At 39.7% G+C, this 25,106-nt stretch overlaps 1 long non-coding RNA gene across 1 annotated transcript; it reads left to right on the plus strand.

Moving 5' to 3' along the window:
* The first annotated feature begins 6,545 nt into the window (after positions 1-6,545).
* Positions 6,546-8,444, plus strand: LOC109199782 (uncharacterized). The gene is made up of 3 exons (XR_002060088.2): positions 6,546-6,686; positions 7,577-7,605; positions 8,048-8,444. It is a non-coding gene; the product is annotated as an uncharacterized LOC109199782 (long non-coding RNA).
* The last annotated feature ends 16,662 nt before the right edge of the window (positions 8,445-25,106 follow it).

The raw sequence follows: 25,106 nt of genomic DNA on the forward strand, positions 1-25,106 counted from the left end.
AACGTCGCCATCGTTCTTCTCTTTCCAACAGAGTGTCTTTGAAAGCTCAGATATGTAGACTTTGTTATCTGTTTTGATCCAAGTGGAGGGATCAAATTTTAGTCATTCAGTGATTCAAAGAATATGAACTTTTAATATTCATTCAGTCAGTTTTCTGACTCTAAATGTTCTTTTCTCACTTCTTAGGTTTTTCTAATTTACAATTAAAACATTTTCAGCTTTTTTCCAACTTCTTCTTCTGTGTAACCTTCAGCTTTTAGCAGTTCAGCACTTTTTTTTTCAGGTTAAATTCTGTTTTTTTTTTTTTTTATCTCATTCAAACTTTTTAACTTAATATTCAGCAATTAATTCATTTCAGTGCATACATTCAGATCCAAGCATTCACACTGCAGTTTCTTCAGAAAATGCACTTTCTAGTTCTATTTTATTATAGATTCCGTACGTTTTTTGTACTCTATCTCCTTCAAAACCGTTCAACTTAGAAAAACCATTCAAACACCATTAGATTCCTCTTCTTTTGGACATGACTGCTTCTATTTTTCTCATTTATAACATTTATATTTTTAATTTTATTCAACTTTTTTCAACAAAAATTTCCCATGTATTTCAATGGGGAGACCCTTCAAATCCTCATTCGACTCACTCATTTTTAAACTGTATCTACTTTAACATACGTTGACATAGAGCCACCATTCAAACTTTAAAACGAAGACAAGACATTCAACTATTCAACTTGTATTTATCTTTTCAATATCTGTTATACTTTTTCTTCAGTTCCAGTTTAAGTTTCATGATGTTTTTTCAGCCGTTTCAGAGTTTATAATGGGTGTGTATGGGACGGAATGTTGCCGCTAGAGTGAGACAGCTCAACTGCTAGAGTGAGAGGAGCAAGAAAATTAATCTTAAAATATTTTTTAAAACTGCTGCTGTGTCCTCAGCGTTTGCTCTTCCGGTATGATTTTACCCTCAAAACGTAGCCATCGCTGTCCTCTTTCATCCAATGTGTTTATTATTGTACTAGGTGTTATGGTTCTTTCATAAATGTCACCAATGCGCAGCCTCCTCCCTCCAACTCTTCCATAGACTCTAATGTTAAAATGGTTCAGAAGGTTCCTTTGAAAATCAGAAGAGCATGGTGTCTTTCCACTGTCACCACGTCCATATAATAAACTCCACTGGCATGAAAACTGAGAATTCGGTAGACTAGACATTGCTGTCGCTCACGGTGAAAGAATTTTGTCAATACAACTTGTACTTTTCATTTGGGAACGATTTGTTTCGGCCTGACTTTTCTGTTCATTTTAAGCAGCAAAAGTGAGGTGCATGTCTGTGCGCGTGTGTATGGAGCCAATGGGTGCAGTCACTATAGCAACCAGGCTCACACCTGCCTGCCTAACGAGCTCTCTCTCACTGTGCCAAGAATCATCTTTAACACTTTTCTTTCAACTGCTGCTGTGTCCACAGTGTTTGGTCTACATCCATCATTTTACCCTCAAAACGTCGCCATCGTTCTTCTCTTTCCAACAGAGTGTCTTTGAAAGCTCAGATATGTAGACTTTGTTATCTGTTTTGATCCAAGTGGAGGGATCAAATTTTAGTCATTCAGTGATTCAAAGAATATGAACTTTTAATATTCATTCAGTCAGTTTTCTGACTCTAAATGTTCTTTTCTCACTTCTTAGGTTTTTCTAATTTACAATTAAAACATTTTCAGCTTTTTTCCAACTTCTTCTTCTGTGTAACCTTCAGCTTTTAGCAGTTCAGCACTTTTTTTTTTCAGGTTAAATTCTGTTTTTTTTTTTTTTTTATCTCATTCAAACTTTTTAACTTAATATTCAGCAATTAATTCATTTCAGTGCATACATTCAGATCCAAGCATTCACACTGCAGTTTCTTCAGAAAATGCACTTTCTAGTTCTATTTTATTATAGATTCCGTACGTTTTTTGTACTCTATCTCCTTCAAAACCGTTCAACTTAGAAAAACCATTCAAACACCATTAGATTCCTCTTCTTTTGGACATGACTGCTTCTATTTTTCTCATTTATAACATTTATATTTTTAATTTTATTCAACTTTTTTCAACAAAAATTTCCCATGTATTTCAATGGGGAGACCCTTCAAATCCTCATTCGACTCACTCATTTTTAAACTGTATCTACTTTAACATACGTTGACATAGAGCCACCATTCAAACTTTAAAACGAAGACAAGACATTCAACTATTCAACTTGTATTTATCTTTTCAATATCTGTTATACTTTTTCTTCAGTTCCAGTTTAAGTTTCATGATGTTTTTTCAGCCGTTTCAGAGTTTATAATGGGTGTGTATGGGACGGAATGTTGCCGCTAGAGTGAGACAGCTCAACTGCTAGAGTGAGAGGAGCAAGAAAATTAATCTTAAAATATTTTTTAAAACTGCTGCTGTGTCCTCAGCGTTTGCTCTTCCGGTATGATTTTACCCGCAAAACGTAGCCATCGCTGTCCTCTTTCATCCAATGTGTTTATTATTGTACTAGGTGTTATGGTTCTTTCATAAATGTCACCAATGCGCAGCCTCCTCCCTCCAACTCTTCCATAGACTCTAATGTTAAAATGGTTCAGAAGGTTCCTTTGAAAATCAGAAGAGCATGGTGTCTTTCCACTGTCACCACGTCCATATAATAAACTCCACTGGCATGAAAACTGAGAATTCGGTAGACTAGACATTGCTGTCGCTCACGGTGAAAGAATTTTGTCAATACAACTTGTACTTTTCATTTGGGAACGATTTGTTTCGGCCTGACTTTTCTGTTCATTTTAAGCAGCAAAAGTGAGGTGCATGTCTGTGCGCGTGTGTATGGAGCCAATGGGTGCAGTCACTATAGCAACCAGGCTCACACCTGCCTGCCTAACGAGCTCTCTCTCACTGTGCCAAGAATCATCTTTAACACTTTTCTTTCAACTGCTGCTGTGTCCACAGTGTTTGGTCTACATCCATCATTTTACCCTCAAAACGTCGCCATCGTTCTTCTCTTTCCAACAGAGTGTCTTTGAAAGCTCAGATATGTAGACTTTGTTATCTGTTTTGATCCAAGTGGAGGGATCAAATTTTAGTCATTCAGTGATTCAAAGAATATGAACTTTTAATATTCATTCAGATGTTTTCTGACTCTAAATGTTCTTTTCTCACTTCTTAGGTTTTTCTAATTTACAATTAAAACATTTTCAGCTTTTTTCCAACTTCTTCTTCTGTGTAACCTTCAGCTTTTAGCAGTTCAGCACTTTTTTATCAGGTTAAATTCTGTTGTTTTTTTTTTTTATCTCATTCAAACTTTTTAACTTAATATTCAGCAATTAATTCATTTCAGTGCATACATTCAGATCCAAGCATTCACACTGCAGTTTCTTCAGAAAATGCACTTTCTAGTTAGTGTGAATGCTTGTAAAAGCATTCACAGTATTGTTGTTGTAATTATTCTATTTTATTCTTCCGTACGTTTTTTGTACTCTATCTCCTTCAAAACCGTTCAACTTAGAAAAACCATTCAAACACCGTTAGATTCCTCTTCTTTTGGACATGACTGCTTCTATTTTTCTCATTTCTAACATTTATATTTTTAATTTTATTCAACTTTTTTCAACAAAAATTTCCCATGTATTTCAATGGGGACACCCTTCAAATTCTCATTCAAAATACTCCTCTTTAAACTGTATCTAATTTTACATACATTGACGTAGAACCACCATTCAAACTTTAAAACGAAGACAAGACATTCAACTATTCAACTTGTATTTATCTTTTCAATATCTGTTATACTTTTTCTTCAGTTCCAGTTTAAGTTTCATGATGTTTTTTCAGCCGTTTCAGAGTTTATAATGGGTGTGTATGGGACGGAATGTTGGGGCTAGAGTGAGACAGCTCAACTGCTAGAGTGAGAGGAGGAGGGGAATTAATCTTAAAATATTTTTTAAAACTGCTGCTGTGTCCTCAGCGTTTGATCTACAAGTATGATTTTACCCTCAAAACGTAGCCATCGCTGTCCTCTTTCATCCAATGTGTTTACTATTGTACTAGGTGTTATGGTTCTTTCCGAAATGTCACCAAAGCACAGCCTCCTCCCTCCAACTCTTCCATAGACTCTAATGTTAAAATGGCTCAGAAGGTTCGTTTGAAAATCAGAAGAGCATGGTGTCTTTCCACTGTCACCACGTCCATATAATAAACTTCACAGGCATGAAAATTGAGAATTCAGTAGACTGGACCTTGCTGTCGCTCACAGTGAAAGAATTTCGTCAATAGGAGTTGTACTTTTCATTTGGGAGCGATTTGTTTCTGTCTGACTTTTCTGTTCATTTTAAGCAGCAAAAGTGAGGTGCATGTCTGTGTGCGTGTGTATGGAGCCAATGGGTGCAGTCACTATAGCAACCAGGCTCACACCTGCCTGCTTAACGAGCTCTCTCTCACTGTGCCAAGAATCATCTTTAACACTTTTCTTTCAACTGCTGCTGTGTCCACAGTGTTTGGTCTACATCCATCATTTTACCCTCAAAACGTCGCCATCGTTCTTCTCTTTCCAACAGAGTGTCTTTGAAAGCTCAGATATGTAAACTTTGTTAACTGTTTTGATCCAAGTGGAGGGATCAAATTTTAGTCATTCAGTGATTCAAAGAATATGAACTTTTGATACTCATTCAGATGTTTTCTGACTCTAAATGTTCTTTTCTCACTTCTTAGGTTTTTCTAATTTACAATTAAAACATTTTCAGCTTTTTTCCAACTTCTTCTTCTGTGTAACCTTCAGCTTTTAGCAGTTTAGCACTTTTGTTTTCAGGTTAAATTCTGTTTTTTTTTTTTTATCTCATTCAAACTTTTTAACTTAATATTCAGCAATTAATTCATTTCAGTGCATACATTCAGATCCAAGCATTCACACTGCAGTTTCTTCAGAAAATGCACTTTCTAGTCTTTATTAGTGTGAATGCTTGTAAAAGCATTCACAGTATTGTTGTTGTAATCTTTCTTATTATCTATTATTCCATATTCCGTACGTTTTTTGGCATCTAACTCATTCAAAACCATTTAACTTAGGAAAACCATTCAAACACCGTTAGATTCCTCTTCTTTTGGACATGACTGCTTCTATTTTTCTCATTTATAACATTTATATTTTTAAAATTATTCAACTTTTTTCAACAAAAATTTCCCATGTATTTCAATGGGGAGACCCTTCAAATTCTCCTTCAACTTACTCCTCTTTAAACTGTATCTACTTTAACATACATTGACATAGAACCACCATTCAAACTTTAAAACGAAGACAAGACATTTAACTATTCAACTTGTATTTATCTTTTCAATATCTATTATACTTTTTCTTCAGTTCCAGTTTAAGTTTCATGATGTTTTTTCAGCCGTTTCAGAGTTTATAATGGGTGTGTATGGGACGGAATGTTGCTGCTAGAGTGAGACAGCTCAACTGGTAGAGTGGAAGCAGGTCGAAAATTAATCTTAAAATCTTTTTTTAAAACTGCTGCTGTGTCCACAGCGTTTGCTCTGCAGTTAAAATTTTACCCTCAAAACGTAGCCATCGCTGTCCTCTTTCATCCAATGTGTTTACTATTGTACTAGGTGTTATGGTTCTTTCATAAATGTCACCAATGCACAGCCTCCTCCCTCCAACTCCTCCATAGACTCTAATGTTAAAATGGCTCAGAAGGTTTGTTTGAAAATCAGAAGAGCATAGTGTCTTTCCACTGTCACCACGTCCATATAATAAACTCCACAGGCATGAAAACTGAGAATTCAGTAGACTAGACATTGCTGGCGCTCACAGTGAAAGAATTTTGTCAATACGACTTGTACTTTTCATTTGGGAGCGATTTGTTTGGGGCTGACTTTTCTGTTCATTTTAAGCAGCAAAAGTGAGGTGAATGTCTGTGTGTGTATGGAGCCATTGGGTGCAGTCACTATAGCAACCAGGCTCACACCTGCCTGCTTAACGAGCTCTCTCTCTCTCTCACTGTGCCAAGGTTAGACCTAAAAATGCTGCTGCATCTAATCAGTTGTAGGAAGATTAACTTTTTCAATAGGTACAATAAGACAGATTTTACAGGGGTCAGTAGTTAGTATATGCCAACTAAGTAGAGCATTGTGATTGGCAAACAGGTTTTTCAGATCTGGGCAGTTTGTCTCACTGACAAACTGCCCAGATGATTTTAAAGTTGATGACTTTAAAATCATCCTTTCTGACTGGATAATTAAAGCTTACAGCATCTACCTGTCTGTAGTTGATTTTCCCACATTTTAACTAATGTTTAACTAATCTAATCTCATTTAATGTCTCTGTTTATAGTCTGTATAGTTTATCTCCCCACTAACAAACTTAAAGTAGTTTTAAAATAAAACCCACAAAACAGTTCAAGATGAAATACTTTTTATTTGCTCATGTAATGCCAGTTGCCATATTTTTTTGTATGTCACTCATTTGCTTATACAAAAAGTACCAATTTGTACACTAGTCTAGTTTATTTTTTTCCCTCTATCTCTCTATATCTCTCACACAGAGACTAACACACAGACATGTATATACTCATTATTGCTGTTCAAATTGATGGTCAAATTTCCAAGCACCACCTGAACGCCTCATCTGTTTTCAACCCATCACTGGACCAACTGTCGTCATTCCGCTTTGCTCTCTGCTGTGGTAAGTACAGTACACTCAGTACTGCACTGTTTTATTTTTATGATGGTAAAAATACATGTTTGACATTTAAACTCACATATTAAGTCCATCAGAGTTTAAAAGAGTTCAAAGAATAAAGAAAGAAAAAAAAGAACCTTCGCTATCATTTATATTTGTTTATGACGTTTTGCTGTTAGCAGCAGTGCTAACGCTAGCTTCAATGCTAATGCTAGCATTATTGCTAGCGTTAGCAGTTGTTAACTGACAAAAAGAATATTACTGTGATATTCCTGTGATATTTCTTGGCGGTCAGTGAGACAAAGTAACAAATGAGCTTTATTATTACCATTGTGGCTTAGTTTTAACAGTAAGAGTGCTTTATGAGTTTTGCTGTTAGCAGCCGTGCTAACGCTAGCTTCAATGCTAATGCTAGCAACAATGCTAACGCTAGGTGTAGTGCTAACCCTAGCCTTAGCAGTTGTTAACTGACAAAAAGAATATTACTGTGATATTCCTGTGATATTTATTGGCGGTCAGTGAGACAAACGTAACAAATGAGCTTTATTATTGCCATTGTGGCTCAGTTTTAACAGTAAGAGTGTTAGCGCTAGTAGCAATGCTAACACTAACTGAAGTGCTGACATTAGCAGGAATGCTAGCGCTAGCAGCAATGCTAGCAGCAATGCTAAGACTAGTAACAGTCTAAAAGTAGCCTTATTTAAGTTGAAATACTTCAGTTAATTAGTTTGAATTATAAAATGGCTGCTGTATCAGCTGGTGTGCTATATTACTCTATAATTACCGTGTTGAATGTAAGTTCTGTGTATCATATCGTGTGGGCTTTGTATTTCTGTAAGTCTGATAACACTGTACACACAACTAACATATTATTTCTCGTCTTACACTTTCAGGAACTTGACTGACATCTGTGCTTTGCCTGGTAGGTGTGCACATACTGTAAGAGAAGTAGACCAAAATAAAAAAAATAATCTGACTTATATAAGCTGTGAAGTGATGGGTTCAATCTTTCATTCAAACTAGACCTTTTAAACACAAGTTTATAATAAATACACATAAGTGCAGCTTGTGTATTTAGCTTGGGCTAAAATATTTTTTTTGTACATTTTTGTAGTCACACTACTTGTGATTAGTTAATGATTCACTCAATCATATTTGTATTAAAAATATTATTGCTGAATTTAAATAAATATTTATTATTTTAAAAAGTGCCCAATTATGCAACTTTTTGCACATGGCAGCCAACAACAGTTTAGCTTGAATATTTTGTTTTGTCCTTTTTCAGTAGTCACAATTAGTTCATACAATTACCATGTGATATAATTTTAATAAAATAATTTTTTTTTCTTCTTTTTTGTTCACAGTGTGCAGAAGAAGAACAAGGACCAGATCTCCAGTCTTCTCTCTCACATCCCAACCCCCCATCCCCTCTATCCTCTGTACTGCTCCACCTGTTGTCTCTGCCTTCCTTCCATCTGTATTTCACCCTGTGGTTTGTGAGAAATTTTGCCAAACCAAGAATCTTATTGCGGTTTGATTTCAAAGCCGCGTCTCTAATTTTAGAGTTCGAAGGAACTCTAATTCACGGTTTAATTGGGATTTCCCAGCCGTGTCTTTCCTGCTCTGTCTGTTCTCTCTGCTAAATTTTCTCTCTACCTGTTTTTCACTCCTGGCTTGCTGCTGAATAATGGCAAGCCAATAAAGCAATAAAGAGTGCATATTTTGCCTCAACCTATGAACAAACTGAACAAACAAAGAAAACTCTGCGGTTTGATTTCAAAGCCGCGCCTCTAATTTTAGAGTTCGAAGGAACTCTAATTCACGGTTTAATTGGGATTTCCCAGCCGTGTCTTTCCTGCTCTGTCTGTTCTCTCTGCTAAATTTTCTCTCTACCTGTTTTTCACTCTTGGCTTGCTGCTGAAAAAGGCCAAGCCATTAAAGCAATAAAGAGTGCATATTGCCTCTACCTGAGAACAAACTGAACAAATAAAGAAAACTCTAATTCACGGTTTGATTGTGATTTCCCAGCCGTGTCTCTCCTGCTCTGTCTATTCTCTCTTCTAAATTTTCTCTCTACCTGTTTTTCATTCTGGGCTTGCTGCTAAGTTGTGCCAAGCCCATAAAGAGAGTGCATATTATTCTCTCGACTGACAAAAAAACTGTCAAACAAACAAAGACATCTGTTTCTGAGAAATAAAAACTGAAATATAAAGACAAAGACAACATCTCCTGGTGTGTGCCACTCTTATTTTTTGAATATATTTTGTAAAGACTAAGAGAAACACAGGTGTGTAAAAATGCCAAGGAAGCAGAAAAAGTCACAAGCTGCAAAACAACGCTGGAAGAAGTTCCATGAGTTTCACAGTGTACCAACATGTGAACAAGCTGAGTGTGATTTTCTTCAGAGCTCTGCAGAAGACAGTGTGTCTACAAAGACCAATGCTGACAGTGTCAAACAGGCGGGTCAACATGTATCTTATGCTGATCCTTTAAAGAGTGGACTGCAGCCTGAATTTAATGAACAACATGAGGTGTCAAGTGCCCCACAGGTGGGTTATGCTGATTTTGTGAAAAGAGGCCATCACAGTGATGTGGGAGGACCATCTCATGCAGAAAGAGTGAACCTTGAAAACCAGCCCTGTGTAACACATGTCTGTGCATCTCACGGCCAGGCTGTTCAATCTTGTCTACACCCATCTGGACCAGCCGGCGAGCACTGTGAGGGTCATGTTTTTTCTTTACTTTTCCAGTGCTTTCAACACCATCAGGCCAACCCTCCTGGGTGATAAGTTAATGCTGGTCAGTCACAGGAGCACGCTCAATGAGAGACTGAGATTACCCATAATGCACCACTGAACGACACATGAAATCATTCCTGCCTGTGGCCATCTCCCTGTACAACTCATCCACTTAGCACACTGTTTACTGCAACAGCAGTACTGCAACATGTTTCTTTTTCAGCTATTTATTAATAAGTGACTTTATGTATATATATATATGCCTGTATATATTGTGCTATTCTTAGTTAGTGTATTGTCTGTCTTTGTTAATGTTTGTTTGTAATGGAGCACTGTAACAAAAAATTATTTCCCCTAGGGATCAATAAAGTATTCTGATTCTGATTCTGATTCTGATAGTGTTGCAAAGAAATTATTAAATGTGCAAATTTAAAATCAGAGGCTCTTCTAACACAGGAGCCATGTTGAGTTTAGATCACAGCGACCACCGGCAGTCTGAAATGGAATGAAGCCCATTGACAGCCAGCAGGTCTAAACAGGAACGCAGCCATTTGTATGCGTGGCAATGATGTGGCTGCAGCTGACACAGGATTGGTTCAAACTAAACATCATTTCACAGAGTTCACAAATAAACTCACGTTTTTATCTTTGAAGATCATCATAAAGTAGAATTGATGGTCCAGCAGACAACAGCAGGAGGTTTGAGCCCTTCTGATGCAGCAGAAACAGGATTTGGAGGAAGATGTTAATAGATTAGAAAGAATTGTACACGTAGAAACTCCAAAACACATTTCTAGCGTTAACTAAACTTCCAAAACAGAGCTACCTAGATCACTTAAATTACACAATTGAAAGCATATGTGTATTGTTTGTGTATTCATACACAAGCACTCATATATATTTAAATAATTTAAAAACAATGTTCATTTACCTGTTACTACCACACACCAAATCCAGTTGTTGGTACTTGCTGGCTTGTGTAGCCACTAGGTAACAAAACATCAACACTGGGCCTAGCATTCTGGAGCACTTCTGTTGTGTTTTGTACGTGTTTTGGAGTTTGTACATGTTTTGAAGTTTGTATGTGCTTTGTCTCTAGGAGCCATCGTGAATATACTTTTATGTATTCACTCCACATAAAATGTAAGAAATAAATCATATAATACAAAAACCAACTATTCACATTTCAACTTTTAACTGTTTAAATTTTCAGCATTTTTCTTTGAACAAATTTAAAATGAAACAACACAAAACACTGCAAACCACAACACAATTAAATATAAATTAAAATATGAAAACAAAAAGAAGATGCACATTCTCTGTCATATGGGTCTGCATGAATAAACTTTCTGACTCCTTTATCATCTGCAACTGAAAATAGTTGTGGATGATTACTATACCTTTTTAATGTGACGTTGTTGTCCCTGGCTCTCTTTCTCTCTCTTTCCCTCCCACTCTTTTCCTGTGCTACTGCCAGTGTAACTACCGCCCCGCACAAGGCTCACATGCGGAGTGAAGCGAAAAAAGAGAGAGGGTGAGAGAAAGAAAAAAAAACACAGCTCGCGACAATGATCCTGCTCGCGTCATTCACGTCAAAGATCCGGCTCTAAGAGCCATTTCGTTTCCGACACATCACTACTACTGATGGTTTCACTGCATCTGTCTGCATGGAGCAGGGTGAGTTTCTCTGTATATAGAGCCTGTGTTTATTTAGCTCCATGAAAAAGAGGTTTTGAGCCCCAATTTTGTTTTGTAGATGCACCAAGCTGTTGTCAAAGTTTCTGTCCGGTAACGTGTTGAACCACAGAGATTATTCTGTGAAGAAGATCCTGGTGAATCTTGTTTATTTGCAAAGTGAATTGTATTCACAGTCTGGTGTCTGAGTTATAAAACCAGTCAGGATATGATGTTTTGTTGGAAATGTGATTGTAGAAGCTGCTAATGATTTCTTAGCTGTGTTAGCCTGTGACTGGATGCTAGCGTGTCCACATGTGCTCCCTGGGCTAACTTGTGTTGTTAGTTTCAGCTAACACACCATGTGAGACACTTTCCATGGTTCCTAGTACACTGTTCCTAGTACACCTAGTACACTGATAAGAGAATCGATTCTCTTATCGATTCTTATTTTTTAAAACGGAGAACACTAAGGTCGATTAGCTTAGTACTTTGTTTTATATCTTCTCTTTGAACAAGATAGAAATTTAGGAGTAACATGGCCTTACAAACCCAACAGTGAGATCTTAAGAGATCCACAGCCTACGGCTCTTCAATGGGGTGTCACAGGGTCCCCAGGAAAAAAATTGTAAATGTGAAATAATAAAATAAATATTCCTCTGTAGCATTAACAAAGTATAACATAAATTATTCTGTAGCAATTACACAAGAATATCCACTAATGTCCCTGCCTACAATTAAACACATTCACTTACCGAAAATCGTGGGCATCTGCTGTGGCAAATGGGGCAAAGCCTTTTACCGCAAACTTACGGTGTGTTCACACCGAATGCGATAGGCGCGAGCAAAAACGCCCCAAACGCCCCTAATTTGATGCGTGCACGTTCGCACCTCGACGCGTGTCCAACAGAAATCCATCGTGCCTCAAAATTGCATACTTTGACGCGCGTAAACCGGAAATGTGGGAGGATGTTGTGCCAGACGGTATCATTGCTAGATGGCAGCTGTCGAGCTAGCACTTGAAGAGAGAGTCTCCCTTCTCTATTTACTGTGGAGAGCAGAGCAGCGGCGTTAAGGACGTCCTCCCCGTACCTGGATCTGGTCCTCCAGAGGTGTGAGCAGTTTGGTGAGTTTCACCACTTGCTCCAGGAGCTGCGCCTGGATGACGGCGATGACAGCGATATCACTGTCTTTCACTTGCTCAGTTTGAGGACCTGCTGTCCCGCGTCGGTCCCAGAATCGCCCACCTAGACACCAACTACAGGCGCTCAATCCCACCTGCAGAGTGCCCGTCCATCTGCCTGAGGTTAGTAAAAGTGTTTAATACAGTAGTCCTTTATTGATACATGTACTAATATATGCTAAACCATCCGTTTATACACTGCTAACATGGATGTGGTATGCCAGCAGTGAATGCCGTCGGTGTTTACTGATAGCAAACTGTGGTATGGAGACGACTGTTTATAATATTTCTAGTGATACTCGAAAGGTCTCATCAAGTCCCGATTTAATTCGATTTATGCTGTTATCAGTGTTTGCAATGATAGCATGGCTGTGGTGTCTATCTGTCACGGCGGGGTGCGCCGGTGTGTTTTTTGAAACAGGACCCAAAAGCAGATGTGGACGAGGAGTTGCAGGTTTAAACAAAAAGCGATCCTTTATTTGGATGATTGCAGGGTTACACATGGAACTCTAAGCAAACTAAAAACACTAAGAAACAAATACTATGAAGTTCTATGACTAAGACTATAACTACAACAATAACTATGACTGTGACTATGGTGGGGATTACAGACGACCTGACACCGACTGAGTGGAAACACATGGATTAAGTACACCTAAGGAGTGATCAGGGGAAGCAAATTCACATGGGGAAAAACAGCTGACAACAATTAACATAATGACAGGACAGGGGACCTGAAGCTACATACAATAAACAAAAACAACACAAGGATCCTTCAAAATAAAAGGGGAAACATAACGAGACCCAGACATGACTCGACCTTTGGCAAACAAAGAAAACTTGGACATGAAACCTGACAGATAAACACACGAAGACTTAACACAGAAAACTTCACACAGGGATGAGACAAATGGGGCTTGATAAATCATGAACTAAAACTAACCTAGGCATGACAGAATGTAATTAGATAACTGAAATGAACCTAGACTGAAAAGAATAACAAAACATCAAGAAATGCAGAATACTGGGTCACATGACCCAGGACCTTGACACTATCAGTGTATGCTCTCGGTGTTTGCTGATATCAAACTGTGGTACGAGAACCACTGAGTTAATCTTTGTAGTGATACTCACTCCTTTTTTTTATTTAGACCTGGTTTAATTCTGGTATAGTTGAATATATGTATATAATCCCTGCAGCAGTCAGACTCTATAACAGGGGTCACAAGCCTTTCTTAAATCTGAGAGCTAAAATTGTGAACAGTTTGGTTCATCTTTAGTTATATGGTTCTATTTAGCATATTGGTCTAAGGAGCTTGGAAAGAAAAGTGTCTGGATTTGATGTTTTTATCCATGGCGTTAATGTGCGCAGTGAAGGATTCCACTTCTTGTGTTTTGATTTTGACCCAGGTGTCGTCTACATATCTGTACCAGTGGCTGGGTACTCTCCCTTTAAAAGAGTCAAGAGCCTTTCTTTCCACTTCCTCCATGTAAAGGTTGGCTACAATAGGTGACACGGGGGAGCCCATTGTAGCCAACCTTTACATGGAGGAAGGGTCAAAATCAAAAGACAAGAAGTGGAATCCTTCACTGCGCACATTAACGCCATGGACAAAAACATCAAGTTCACCAGGGAAGACACAAAGGACAACTGCTTGCCTTTCCTGGACTGCGCTGTGCACATTGAAGAAAACGGCAACCTCAACATTGAAGTTTACCGGAAGCCCACAAACACGGACCAGTACCTCCTCTTTGACTCCCATCACCCTCTGGAACACAAACTTGGAGTAATCAGGACCCTACACCACCGGGCAGAACATGTTCCCTCTAAGCCTGAAGGGAAAAAGAAGGAACACACACATGTAAAGGAAGCACTTAAAACATGTGGTTATCCTAATTGGGCGTTTATAAAGTCAGCAAAGATGCACAGAAAAGAAGATCAGACACCAGCGAGGGAGGATAAGAAAGACAGACGCAACAACATTGTCATCCCCTATGTAGCCGGTGTATCAGAGAAACTCAGGAGAGTTTTCTCCAAGCACGACATCCCAGTGTACTTCAGACCCAGCAACACACTCAGACAGAAACTGGTCCACCCTAAAGACAAAACTCCAAAACACAAACTTAACAATGTGGTGTATGCTGTACAGTGCAGCGAGGAATGCCCAGACCTCTACATTGGAGAGACCAAAAAGTCACTCCACAAGCGCATGGCACAACATAGAAGAGCCCCCTCAACGGGACAAGACTCAGCTGTTCATCAGCATCTTAAGGATAAAGGTCACTCTTTCGAAGATGCCAACGTTCAAATTTTGGACAGAGAGGACAGATGGTTTGAAAGAGGAGTGAAAGAAGCCATTTACGTCCACTGTGAGTGACCATCTTTGAACAGAGGCGGTGGTTTACGACACCAACTGTCTGCCATCTATAATCCAGTTTTGAGATTCCTTCCCAGACGGCTTAACGCCCACTCACATCTTGGGCCATCTGACCTCAGGAAATCACATGATAGGGTGGGGCCAGGTTTCACAATGAGCTCACCCGAAACCCTCACTGATTGGGACCCACACCCGCTTTCACACCTTGGCTCATGTGATTAGGTAGAGGATCATCAGGGGGTCCTTTGTCCCTCTTTGGGGGGAAACTCCCACTGGGTTTAAATCTGGGACTCGCCACCATTTGACCCTTAGAACTGAAGAAGCTTCTCGGATGAGAGGTGAAACGTCTTCAAGCAACTCAAAGAAGTCCAGACGCTTTTCTTTCAAAGCTCCTTAGACTACAATGACCTGGATGACTGAGAACCTTCACAGACATATTTAGCATATTCTATCTTGATATGCTGTCTTATCACAGGTTAATTTTTCAAAAATATTAACAATGATTTAAGCAAGGAAAGGGCTACATGTCAACATACAACTCTTTATTTCTATTAATGTCTTACTTCATTCCTACCTGACTGACATGTTGAGGAATTATAAGTGATTGGCTCACTGTAGTGGTAAAAGTTGCTACCAATCAAATTATGATATAATTTGTAATAAGATAAGATAAGATAACCTTTATTAGTCCCACACGTGGGAAATTTGTTTTGTCACAGCAGGAAGTGGACAGTGCAAAAGTTATGAGGGACAATTAGAATAAAATAAAATAAGAATAAATACAGTACCCAACTGTACAGAATAGAATAAAAATAGAATACTATATACAAATTTGATGTAATTTAAATCTGACATCACAAAAGTATTTTGGAATTTGAATAATGTATTTTGTAACTGCAGTACACATAATACTAATTTTGAACAATTTTGTCCAGGTCCCTTGCCACCGGGGACTCCTTCAGGACCATCGCGTTCAGTTTCAGAGTCGGTGTGTCCACGGTGTGCCAGATCACCCCCCAGGTAGCGACGGCCATCTGGGACTGTCTAGTGGACGACTTCATGGCTGTGCCTTCACCTGGAGACTGGCGGTCCATCACAGAGGGATTCCAGGAGCGCTGGAACTTCCCTCTCTGCTGTGGAGCTCTGGATGGGAAGCACGTCCAGACAAAGGCACCCCATATATCACATAGGAGACACACACATTGATATACACTAAATATTTATTCCATTTCTTTTTTTGTGGTGCCCAAATTTATGCACCTGCTTGATTTTGTTTAAACAATTATTGCACACTTTTTCTAATTCCAGTAAACTTCTTTTCACTTCTCAAATATCAATGTGTGTGTCTCCTGTATGATATATTTAACTGACATTTTTTATTGTAACAACCAACAATTTATACAGGAAAATACTGGCTATTAACAAGGTTGCCCAAACTTTTGCATCCCACTGTATTAGTATATTTTGTCATTAGTATAATATGAAATAAATTCTACATGTGTCAAGTCGTGTGCCAACATTTGCTGTGTAGTAGAACTGAGACATTAGTCATTATAAAAATTTATTTGAAATAATATTAAAATTCTCAAACAGAAAAACATTAAACATAAATATATAAAATATAAGTATTTAAAGAGAGACTGGAATAAAAAGGACCCAGCTGCTCTCCAGCGCAGGAACAAGGCTGAGGAGGAAATGCTCCATTGGAGACTGGCGTGGCCTCTTCAGGAACTCCAGGATGGCCAGCTCCACCGCCGATGGACCGTCCTGGGACCCGTCCCTCATCTGCCTCGGAGCTGTCCTCCTCTCTGGGCCTGTAGAACAGCACAAAACACAAGGAAAAGAGAAGGCTGATGCTAGATTTGCATTTCAACATTGAAAAAAAAAAGCAACAATAGGATATAATCAGATTGGTTGTAGATATTTAGTAAAGGTGATCACAAGGGAATCCCACCGAGTAAAAAGCTATCAGTGCATGCTGTACATCTGATGCTACAATTACATACCTGTGGGTGCAGCAGCAGGAGCTGAGGGACTGGGGAGCAAGGAGAAGCAACAGGGGATGCTGTGCCGCAGAATCAGCTGGTTCTATCAAGACAATATTAAATGTTAACAGGTTTTAAACAATAGTCATAGCGAAAGTATATACAGTGGTCCCTCATTTATTGCAGCAGGTGTTGTCAGAATAACTAGCCCCTCGCCATGCACTTTATACACTTTTTTTCCCCCACACACATGAACATTAGTCACAGTTCTCACAAGTTGATTCTCAAAGTGCAAACCTTTGTAGATTGCAAAACGTAAAAGTATTATTACAGTATGCTGTGTTTTGTCTTCATCTGCCACTTTCGTGCGCCTTTTTCCCTCGCGGTGCAGGTGTCTATTTCCGAATGAGGGTCATAGTTATGAGTGTTTTTGTGTTGTTTTTTCTATTGGACGTGATGGTTATCAAAACAAAACATGATAAATTTGACAAGCGCAGGTGACACAGCACGGAGGGGATTTGTCAATCAGGCTGCAGAATGCAATGCTGTACTGTGCAAAAATAAATAAATTAAAAAAAATAAATCGGCTAAAAAGCGAGGCAGTGACGGATAAGCGGGACCACTGTGTGCTGTTTATTAATAAACAAAATATATTCCTATATGACAACATGCATAAAAGCAGAACGGTATTTGTACATCAGTGGGAAAATAGCGGTGGCTTGCTAGCTTTTGTGCGGCTTCCTCGGGTCAGTGAAAAATTTCAAAAGAGAAATGAATGAACTTACCAGGTTGCCCGATCTCTTCACATTTCTTCCTCCAAGCTCGGTCCTTTATATTCCTGTCTCGGTACACAAAGCAGCTGGTGTCGTGCAGCTCCGGGTTGTTTGCTACGGCGTTGATTAGCCTTCCCTCCATCGGAGAATGAAGGGCTTTGGCTGGATCTGCCCCTGTGACCTAGGTTACAGACACGTCACCAGGCTCCTGATTGGTTGTCGCGGCGCGATTTGACGCTGGAGTTCAGATTTTCCAACTCGAGCGGTAGAGGCAAAACACGCGTATGCACAAAATGCAACACAAAAACTCACGCGCGTGTTTTTTTTTTCGCGAGTCAAACGCGCCAGACGTGGTACACTGACGCGCGTTTTGCGGGTTTTGGCGTTTTCGCGACACAAATCTGCTTCCGAATTTTCGCCGGACGCGCAATCGCGTGTCATCGCGCTCTTTCCATTGACTTTACATGTAAACCTGATGCTCTGGCCGCCTCTATCGCGTTCGGTGTGAACACACCGTTAGTCACTGCTCAGTGACATTCGTCTATCTTGGCGTGAAAGAACACGCTACCAGTAGACTGCAGCGACAACTGCCAGCATCTGAGCCAGCCAGACTCTGTCTGTCTCTCTCATCATGGTCACCTAAATGCAGCGCACAGTAATGGCAGGTTTTGTAATAAGGCAGATCTGGCTAACATAATATGCACCGTTAGTTGATTATTTACCTGCCGCATTAACGGGAGAGGACGTGCAAACGTGATAACGGAATCTTTTGCAAAAATGGCAAATGATTCCAAGGAATTGAAACAGTGGGAACCGGTTCTCAACCCATCCCTACACACACTTTTTATTTTAGTAGGAAAAGTCAGACTTTGAGCTGTGACATTCAATCTTTGGCTTTTTCTCGGTGAGAAAAGTATTTTACATGATTATAATATAAAACTAAAGTCTTTGTAGATGTTACAGATGTTATTCAGTCATTCCTTGACAAACATTTAAAAAATGAACAGCTGTAAGCAAACAAACATCAGCTAACATGTAGATACTAAACCTTTTAATCTCACTGCAGTGAAAATGAACTGCAACTTTAATTTGATGACATTAAACTAAATGGACTTTTTTTATTTTCTATACTTTAGGTGAGCAACGCACGAGCAGTTATTGTGACATTAAAATACAAACGACTCATTTGGGGATTTTGTTTCCACCTCTCATGATCTTATCTTATATTTGACTGGTCTTTATAAACAGCTCCACTCTGCCTGATCTGAACTGTAAGTGTTGATAAAATACTTTGTATGTTCCTATTTAATGTCTGCATGAACACAAGTTTGTGTGTCTGCATGTTTATTCCTGGAGGTGAGCCTGTATATGACAGCACTGTTTAATATTATATCTGCACATCTGCTTTAGTACAAATGCTTAAAAAGGTTAAAGTCCTGACTTTGAGTCTCCACTGTGAGTAGCTCAGCAGCTCTGAGAACTCTCTAAAGTTTTCTTCATCCTGATCACCATCCTCACTCGGGGCTGTTGGAGCGTCCATGAGTGTTACTGAGTGTTCTCAATAAAGTTTGTTTGAAAGGAAAAACACCATCAGTCTGTTAAGTCATGTGCAAATGTAGAGAATCTGTGAGCTACGTTCACAAACAGGTTGGATCACTCTGAACGACAGCGATTAGAGGAGGTTCTTCCATCAGTACCAAGCTCTGCTGATTTTCATTATTTTAATAAAACTTGCTCAGTGAAAAACAGAGTGAAATCAGACAAGACTGAGTCCACTTTAAATCTGACGAAACAAAGTTAAACAGGAACTCATCTGAAGATCAGCCTCCTCCCTGTAAGGGGAAAATTCTTATTAAGTCTCCACCTGTGCTCCTTCAGGTGAAGCCCCGCCTCCTTCCAGGAGTCACCTGTGTGTCCCTGTTTGGTGTGCAGCTGTGGAGCTTGTTGTTGTTGGTGTTTGAAGAAACTGTAAGTTTGCTTGGTTTCCTCCTTTAACAGTTTGTCTTTAGGAACTTTATGAGCAGATCAGGAAGTGAGACGTTTGTATTTACATAAAATAAAACAAATGATTTGATTATTGGCTGAATCCACTCTGGTTATCAGTCAGTAACTCTGCACTCAAACATTTGTCTTTGATAAACAGTTTAAAATGATCTGAATGAAACTTTGGATCCAACATCACTGGTGGAACAATGATCGTCCCTTTAACTGGAAACAGATGAAACCAGTTTGTTCTTCAGAAGCCGACATTCAGGTTTTACTGAGTGACGTCAAAACAACATGAAGCTGCTCCAGCTCAGTTCAGGGTCACTGCAAACAGAGATAATCAGAAGTAAATACAGACTCTCTCACACACCATCAATATTTCAGGATGTTTTCACTGCAGTTTAAATCCTACATATACTTGATGTTAATGCAGGAGTAAAGTCTCCCAGAATCAAACACATTTAGAATAAAAGAATAGAATAGAATAATCCTTTAATTGTCCCACAAGGGGAAATTTGGTTGTAACAGCAGCCAGAAAGACACATATACAAACAAACAGTACACCGGACACAGAACAGAAACATACACAATTTTTCTTACATATTTACATTAAGGACAATGGTTACTATAAACAGAGTACTGTACAGTTATTAAATTAAATACAAATAACTACAGATAAGACGCAGACCAGGTTGTAGTGCGAATCGGTTGGTTAACTTATTGCAGTTACAGCGCAGATGTAAACATCTATGTTTGTTGGGAGCAGTTCTGATTGTACAGTCTGACAGCTGAAGGGAGGAAGGACCTGCGGAAACGCTCCTTCATGCATCTAGGATGCAGCAGTCTGTCACTGAAGGAGCTCTGCAGTTCAGCAACATTTACATGCATGGAGTGGGAGACTCTGGCCATCAGAGATGTTATTTTGGCCAGAGTCCTTCTGTCTCCCACCACCTGCACTGGGTCCAGGGTGCATCCCAGAACAGAGCTGGCCTTCCTGATGAGTTTATCCAACCTCTTCCTCTCAGCTGCCGATAAACTGCTGCTCCAACATCCCACACTGTAAAAAATGACAGATGCCACCACAGAGTCATAGAAGGTCTTTAAAAGCGCTCCCTGGACTCCAAATGACCTCAGCCGCCTCAGCAGGTATAGTCTGCTCTGACCCTTCCTGTAAAGAGCATCAGTGTTGTGGCTCCAGTCTAGTTTATTATTCAGGTGAACACCCAGGTACCTATAAGAGTCCACTATCTCAATGTCCACTCCCTGGATGTTCACCGGTGTCAGTGTGGTGGGTCTGCATCTCCGGAAGTCCACCACCAACTCCTTGGTTTTCCCGGCGTTGATCAGCAGGTGGTTCTGCTGACACCAATTCAATCTCTGCTCTGTGTGCTCACAAACATCCGCAGACCTGCGCTCAGTGTGTTTCGCGCACACAACATCTCTGTTTAGCTTAGCCCAGGAAAATATCCCAGAATGCATTTTGTCCACAACTCAAATGAGGCAGTGGTACAGTAATACAGAGTGGCAGAGTTTGAAATATACATATCTCTACATATCTCACAAAATAAACTTTCAAGATATTTTCAGGCTAGATTGTTGCTGTGCAATCTTCAAATATCTGCTCAATTTATCAAGACATCACATATTTCCAATAGTTGTGGGAGATGCCTGTTACCAACCAGCTGACCGCACAGCTGGACCGACCATCAGGCATACCAAGCATGATGACCAATGATGATTTTTCTTTTTTTTTTTCTTTTTTTATACCACTACACAAACAAACAATGTTTTTCCCTTTGGCCTAATATTACCTGAGAAGTTGAAAACATCAACCTACATCAGCTTATGAGGTTTTTACTACATTCAGGTTATTGATGTATTATTGATGTATTCCAAACAGATCAGTTGTTTGTGGCTGACACAGTAAGAACTTGACATAAATGTATTTATACGGTGTGAGACACTGACTTTGTTCATTCTGTTTCTTCTGATTTAAATCATCTTCTCGTGTTACTATAGAAAGATGATGAAAGAACCTGTAGAGGAACCGCCAATCAAAGAAGCTTCATCAGCAGGTAGGAGATCAGTGGTTTGTCTGATAAGAAGTATGAGGTAGTCTCTTCTTTTTGTAAAAGCTTTCAAATAGCATTTTTACATGCTAATGTACAGTATATATTTGTCCATATATATTCAGACACTGAAATGATTTGTATTTTTACTCGTTAATTGAAACATATTCCATTTATATAATGGGCATGATATAATGTGTAGACTCTCAGCAGGGTATCCACATTCAAATTGGATGAGGGGTTTGGGAGTTTCAGCTCCTTAACATGTACCACCCACTTTTTAAAGGGACCAAAAATAATTCGACAATTGACTCACCTTTTGATTATCTTAAATATAAAGAACCTTGGTCAACAGCTGTTGTTTTAAATGTGCTCTATAAAGAAGTGACTTCGACTAATGTTTAGTGTTGATCTGAGACAGGACAGAAGTAGCCAAATGATTTGAGGTGTTCAGAGACAAACTATCTGCTCAAATCCAGTTAAATGCAGTCAAATTTATTGGGAGGTATTTCATAATACAGATGGACAATGGACCCAAAACATACAGCCAAAGTTATTCAATTTGTCCAATTACTTTGAACCCTTCAAATGAAGGATTACAGATTTTTATACAGCATTTTTTAAGTCAACGAATTACAGGTGAAAGTCTGCACTTCAACTGCAGTTGTTTTATTTAAAGTTCATTATGATAATGTACACAATCAAAATTAGAAAAAAAATACCAAGAAAAAAAAACCCTTTCTCTCCAAATATATATGGACCTAACTGTATGTGCTTTTATTGTGATTAAAAAGAGTTTTATTGTCACAATTAGGGATGGATATCGTTTAGGTTTTATCCGATACCGGTGCCAAACCGGCACTTTTGAAACGGTGCCGGTGCATAAACGGTGCTCAAACTGGTGCTTAAAGAATGGAGAACACAAAATTGGTCCAAAAACCTCTCATTTTCAGCTGGGTTTTTTTTTTTGTAAAAAGATAACAATGTTAGCCTTTTCTGCAGCTATGGGGCATACAGTGGGGCAAAAAAGTATTTAGTCAGCCACCGATTGTGCAAGTTCCCCCACTTAAAATGATGACAGAGGTCAGTAATTCGCACCAGAGGTACACTTCAACTGTGAGAGACAGAATGTGAAAAAAAAAATCCATGAATTCACATGGTAGGATTTGTAAAGAATTTATTCGTAAATCAGGGTGGCAAATAAGTATTTGGTCAATAACAAAAATACAACTCAATACTTTGTAACATAACCTTTGTTGGCAATAACAGAGGTCAAACGTTTACTATAGGTCTTTACCAGGTTTGCACACACAGTAGCTGGTATTTTGGCCAATTCCTCCATGCAGATCTTCTCGAGAGCAGTGATGTTTTGGGGCTGTCGCCGAGCAACACGGACATTCAACTTCCGCCACAGATTTTCTATGGGGTTGAGGTCTGGAGACTGGCTAGGCCACTCCAGGACTTTCAAATGCTTCTTACGGAGCCACTCCTTTGTTGCCCGGGTGGTGTGTTTTGGATCATTGTCATGTTGGAAGACCCAGCCGCGTTTCATCTTCAAAGTTCTCACTGATGGAAGGAGGTTTTGGCACAAAATCTCACGATACATGGCCCCATTCATTCTGTCCTTAACACGGATCAGTCGTCCTGTCCCCTTGGCAGAAAAACAGCCCCATAGCATGATGTTTCCACCCCCATGCTTCACAGTAGGTATGGTGTTCTTGGGATGCCACTCAGTATTCTTCGTCCTCCAAACACGACGAGTTGGGTTTATACCAAAAAGTTCTACTTTGGTTTCATCTGACCACATGACATTCTCCCAATCCTCTGCTGTATCATCCATGTGCTCTCTGGCAAACTTCAGACGGGCCTGGACATGCACTGGCTTCAGCAGCGGAACACGTCTGGCACTGCGGGATTTGATTCCCTGCCGTTTTAGTGTGTTACTGATGGTGACCTTTGTTACTTTGGTCCCAGCTCTCTGCAGGTCATTCACCAGGTCCCCCCGTGTGGTTCTGGGATCTTTGCTCACCGTTCTCATGATCATTTTGACCCCACGGGATGAGATCTTGCGTGGAGCCCCAGATCGTGGGAGATTATCAGTGGTCTTGTATGTCTTCCATTTTCTGATGATTGCTCCCACAGTTGATTTTTTCACACCAAGCTGCTTGCCTATTGTAGATTCACTCTTCCCAGCCTGGTGCAGGTCTACAATACTTTTCCTGGTGTCCTTCGAGAGCTCTTTGGTCTTGGCCATGGCGGAGTTTGGAGTCTGACTGTTTGAGGCTGTGGACAGGTGTCTTTTATACAGATGATGAGTTCAAACAGGTGCCATTCATACAGGTAACGAGTGGGGGACAGAAAAGCGTCTTACAGAAGACGTTACAGGTCTGTGTGAGCCAGAGATTTTCCATGTTTGAGGTGACCAAATACTTATTTGCTACCCTGATTTACGAATAAATTCTTTACAAATCCTACCATGTGGATTCATGGATTTTTTTTTCACATTCTGTCTCTCACAGTTGAAGTGTACCTCTGGTGCGAATTACTGACCTCTGTTATCATTTTAAGTGGGGGAACTTGCACAATCGGTGGCTGACTAAATACTTTTTTGCCCCACTGTATATGGTATCACTCTTGGCTAGAAGCAGTGCTTAAACAATGGAAAAAACACAAACTTTGTCCAAAAATCTCTCATGTTTAACTGTTTTCCACTTTTTCTTTGGTCATTTTAGCCTTTTTGGGCAGGGTGAAGGGAGTATCTGCCATCAAACAAGAAGACAGCCGCATGTAACTACGACGGTGTTTGCTAGTTCACCTTACATGCATTAATGTAATAACGTGGTTAGCCTACTCAACGTTAATTACACACGAACAACATTAAGCTACTCATGCAGAGAAGAACGGCTGCTGCTGCCATCATCATCCGTCATCATTTCTGCTACGCTGACAGGGCTAGGGGCCAGGACTCTCCTCTTCGGGTTTTTGGGGGATGTTGCTAACTCCGGGTCCGATAACAGGCACCACTCCCGCAGTAGTTGTGCACGGTGTGAGGTCTCGCAGCAAGCTATCAAACACAGCGCATTTCTCGACTTTAAAAAAACCCGCTATGCGTCGCCAGGTGTTTCATCTGATTCAGGTGTTACCTCCTTTGACAGTATCACAGTATCACCTTAAAGCACTTGTTGCAGGCTGCTGAGTTTGCATCTTTTGCTGTGAAGTACAGCCAGACTTTTGACCGCTTTGTCTTGGGCATTTTTAATCTGTAACTCTGCTCTAAAAGAACGTACGTACCTGGCCCCGCCTACTACCCTCGGAAACGTAAAATGATTGGCTAGAATTGGCTCAGGAAAAAAAAGCACCAAAATAAAGCACCGAAATGTGCGCTGTTTTTCGGTCTGGTTACTACCGTTTATGTCAGAACCGGTGCCCGGTACCCATCCCTAGTCACAAGTCTCATTGAAATGTGTTTTAACATGTCTTAATCCTTTTTTGAAACATTTCCTTTAAAGACCAAGGTTTGAGTATGACGCATGTTTATATCTCTTTCATTTTCCTGCAGCAGAAGAGCTTGCCACTGTGCGCACAGAGTTTGTGTCAAGGGTGTCAACAGAAATCCTCACACAGCTCCTTGAGGCCC

Source organism: Oreochromis niloticus, unplaced genomic scaffold (genome assembly GCF_001858045.2).
Source record: "Oreochromis niloticus isolate F11D_XX unplaced genomic scaffold, O_niloticus_UMD_NMBU tig00002548_pilon, whole genome shotgun sequence".
Taxonomy (NCBI): domain Eukaryota; kingdom Metazoa; phylum Chordata; class Actinopteri; order Cichliformes; family Cichlidae; genus Oreochromis; species Oreochromis niloticus.